The 4,699-nt window shown below is 34.4% G+C and overlaps 1 long non-coding RNA gene across 1 annotated transcript; it reads right to left on the minus strand.

Moving 5' to 3' along the window:
- Window positions 1–237: 237 nt before the first annotated feature.
- LOC145100326 (uncharacterized) lies at window positions 238–1,140 on the minus strand. The gene is made up of 3 exons (XR_013704969.1): window positions 969–1,140; window positions 659–793; window positions 238–559 (listed from the first exon to the last, which is right to left on the minus strand). It is a non-coding gene; the product is annotated as an uncharacterized LOC145100326 (long non-coding RNA).
- Window positions 1,141–4,699: the final 3,559 nt, after the last annotated feature.

A 4,699-nucleotide genomic window follows, 5' to 3' on the forward strand; every position in this document is an offset into this window, starting at 1 on the left:
CTCCGCCCGTTTTTCCATCCCATCTGATAAATAAATCTCAAGCTCTGTTTTATTAACCCCATGCCCACGTTGTTCCATAAACCTTTCAAAATCGTCTTCCATATCAACTCCATGCCCAAAATCAAAATAACTAGGTGTAGAAGACGATGCACTCCTTGTCTTTTCACATCTTTCTCTCTCCGTCTTGTTCTTGAAGTGTTGAAACAAGTCCTCCAGTGTTTTGTTGACACGCTCCAAAATTGTTTTTGTTTTGGTAGAATTCTTACCATAAATCAACTCCAAGCAATACTCCAAATAACACATCTTGTTGCGGGGATCTAAAACGACAGCAATGTGAAGCATGAAGTTCATGTTCTCAATGTTGTCCCAATATTTGTCGTATTTTTCTTTCATCGACTTTGCCATCTTTTTCTTTTTCTCGTCTGTGCTTGCACACATTCTAGTTATGCTTGCTTGCATTGTCACAAGTTCCTTAAAAAATATATTTGCTGTCACATACTTGGACCCGGATATCTTTTTTGTGACATTGTAAAAGATCCTCAAATAGTCGATAAAATACCTACCAAAGCAATTAAACAATATCAGATTTCATAATTGAAGTAATATATATATATATATATATATATATATATATATATATATATATATATATATATACCTAGCAACCTCCCAATCGTCGGCATCGGGAGTCCCCACAACTTTCTCATTTCTTCTTCTTTTTCTCGTAGTCACTTCACCATCATCAACCTCACTTCCACAAAAAGTTTTAAAACCACTATCAATCGCAAGAAGCCTACAATACAAAATAAAATTCAATAAAAACGTTAGTATGTAAATTAAAAAAAATAATATATCATACTTAATAGTATATAAAATACCTATCAAACGCCGCCCATACTTTTCTGCCGTCTCTAACATCAAAAATGTAGAATTCCATCTTGTGTCAACATCAAGGGATGGTTTCTTACTACAATTAATCTTCACTTTCTCAACACACTCTAGGAATGTAGCAAACCTAGCACCCGATGACCTCACATACTTCACAGCATTTCGGATCTTTGTGATGGAACTAAAATGTTCTTCTAACCCGTCCCTAACCACAAGATTTATGATATGAGCACAACACCTCAAATGCAAATATTTGCAATCCAAAAAAGCATGGGGTCCCCTAAGCATGGTCGCTAGATACCTAATTGCCCCATCATTTGAGGAAGCATTATCCACAGTCACTGTAAACACCTTCTCAATTCCCCAATTCTATAAGCATTTGTAAACGAGTTTGCCTATGGTTACACCTTTATGATTTGCAATGGGACAAAAGTTCAGAATTTTCTTTCTCAAAACCCACGTCTCATCAACCCAATGTACCGTTAAACAACTATAGTTAATGTTCTGGATGGATGTCCAAGTATTAGTTGTAATGGAGACGGTTTGATTTTTTAAAACATCCTTCAATTTATACATTTCTTCTTTGTATATCTGCAAACAATCCCTTGCAACAGTCCACCTTGAAGGCAATTTAAATAGAGGTTGGAAATCCCGTGAATATTCCCTAAATCCTTCATCTTCAACTATACTAAAAGGTTGATTGTCTTTGATACACATGCGGGCTAAGGAATTCCTACATTTCTCTTGGCTGAAGGAATGAACTTCCAAAGAAGTAGCCCCCGAGTCTCCCACTTTTTTGAAACCCAACACAGATTGTTTTTTCGTATCACCAACTTTTCCTTTAGGGTCATAAACAGGAGATGTTGGACAATAGAGTCTTAAATGATTTCCCATTGCACTCGTACCATTTTTCTTTGAATTTGCACACATCATTGTTGAACAATATGGGCATTTCACTTTCTTAGCACCCTTCTTTACGACATCTCTATCAAAATGTTGCCATACCCAAGATACTCTATGACCACCACCCTTATTATCTGCAACTACTTCATCATCTCCTTCATCTACATCAAGATCAACATCAATGGTTTGGGGAGCATCAACATCAACAGTTTGTGCATCTACTTGACACCTTTCCATCTACATAGAAAAAAACAATCACCAATCCATATGTAAACCAAAAAATTTCAGGAAATAAGAAGCTTCAATTCAACACTCTATATGCAAACAATAAGATTCATATCTTTCAGAATACAATGCATCAAATTGATTATTTTGATATCAACATTTCACAACAATAAACTGAATAATAATAATAATAATAATAATAATAACAAAAGTAAACTCATATCAACATTTCACAGCAACACATATCAGAAATCAGGAAAACTGATAACAAAAGGAAACTGATACCAAGACACCAACAATTTCCAGAAATTAGGAAAAAAACGAAGATCAGGCAAAAAAATGAACCAGACAGCAACTCACAAGCGAAATTCATAACATAAACACAAGATTCTATATAAAATCAGAAAAATTAGGAAGAACTTAAACAATTGAACATGAATTTAGAAAAAACATTAACTGTATTTGACGATACAGAGGAGTTGCATGTCTCGTTGATGGCGCCGGAGGTTTGGGGCTCCGTTACAGGTCTCGCCGGAGGCTCGGAGCCTCAGATGTGTGCGACTACCGAGTGCCGACTGTTCGAGACTGCGAGTGTGCGATCAATTGAGCGCCTGAGGAGTGAGGACTGAAGAGCTTCTTCACTTCAGTGGAGTCTCGGAGATGCGCTGTTTGCGGGAATGGCCGAATGGGGAATGCGATTGCAACTTGCGAGAAGGGCAAAATGTAAATGAGATATGTAAATGACGAAGGGGCAGGGCTTCTTTTATTCATCTTTATTTTTTTAATATACATATATAATTATATATATATGAAATAAAATGGGCAGTAAAACTCATCGGTTTTGCGGGTTTATGGGTCGGTTTATCGGTTTTTAAAGGGGGTCGGTTTCTCGGGTTTAGTGGGTCGGTTTCTGGGTAAAAACCGAAACCGAACCCGAAAAATCGGTTTTTAAAAATTTAAAACCCTAACCGTCGGTTTTGATTCGGTTTCGGTTTTTTCGGTTTCGGTTTCGTCGGTTTTTTTTGGTTTCTTGGTTCGGGTTTGCTCACCCCTACGATTTTTCTACAAATTATGGTGATTTTTACAAAATTGTCTATCATTTCATGAGCAAATCCGGACCAGTCTGTGATTATGGACTTTTTCACACATGTTGGAGATCACTAAAAATCATGAGGAAATTTATGAACAAACTAGACTCATTTTCCCAACTCTCAGAATTTACGGATTCTGTTTTGGACCTTTGATGATTTTTCTTCAAATTTTCTAAGAACAGTAATAGAAAATGTTATCATAAGAAAAATGCTATCAATTTCACTTCACCTTGTAACATGTTGAGCAAGGTGTATATCTTTATGTGATTATATGTTATTTCAATATATGACATTTGGTCCTAGTATATAGACATGCATCAGTTGACAAATGGATTTTTATATCTATACAGAACATAGAGAATAACAAATTGTTGTAATCAAAATACATCCATTACATACAAACATTTGAATAAACTATGTTAAGTATAGTTAATGTATACTACTACTACTACCCATGTTTTGATAAACTATAATAGGTTTAGTTTATGATACATTACATAACCCACTCATTACAAAAAGGGTACATTTATACAAACGGGATTTTCATTACATTACACGTAAATACGTTAATGACTTTTGTGAGACATTCGCTTCACTTTACAAATAAGTCTTGCATTGTAACCAGAGTCTCCTGAAGGAAGAACGTCTTTTCTGGCCACCTAGGTCATAGTATGGTTATAATAACTCACATTAAGTATTAACAAACATAGAATTTACGGGAATTTCACTGAAATCAAACGAGTTTATGTCGATTTTAAACTTGCATTATTTACTATAAGTAAGGAAAGATACTTGTACATTTCGGTCTTTGGGATTTTGAGACTACATTTTACGTATTAAGGAAAATATTGGATTTTCTAGAACAAATACCACTTTTACAAGAAAAGGTTTTTCATAACTACATATCAATGCTTATGAACTCAACAACCTTTGTGTTAACACTTTTTCAAACTACTTGTATTCTCAGGAAATCACTAAACAGGTAATCAAGTGCTTTTGATGATGGACGTTAAGGCGTCAAACATTTCATTTTGTCAACATAATGTAATTGATTTGGAAACATGTAAACTCATAGAATGATGTAACTCTTTCAATTATATTTATGTTGGTTGTGTTTACTTTAATCACTATTGCAAATGTTGTTATGATACTATACATGAAGTCCTCCACCCCCAGACGTTTCCGCCATCCTTGGTTTGGGGGTGTGACATATTGTTATTTGTGGAGGACTTGACTAGTGCACAACATTGTGTTTGAGTCCTTTACATGATCAAGGAATTACTCTTAATTTCCTAAGTACCAAGATTTCCATCCATCACATGATTCGAATCATATGATTCCAAGTTTCTGTCTAATTGAAACTTGGGTGATGGTAATCTTTCCTTACTTAGAAAATTTTGACACTACCATAAATAACATAACTAAGAATCACATCCATTTATAGAAATACACAAACATCAATTTTTGACAACGATTTCATTGCAAGGATATATATATATATATATATATATATATATATATATATATATATATATATATATATATATATTAGACAAATCAAAATATATTTTATTCACAAAAGCAGCGGAAAA

The sequence above is a fragment of the Lactuca serriola genome, chromosome 4, assembly GCF_051521515.1.
Source record: "Lactuca serriola cultivar US96UC23 chromosome 4, Lser_US96UC23_V15, whole genome shotgun sequence".
In the NCBI taxonomy this organism is placed as follows: domain Eukaryota; kingdom Viridiplantae; phylum Streptophyta; class Magnoliopsida; order Asterales; family Asteraceae; genus Lactuca; species Lactuca serriola.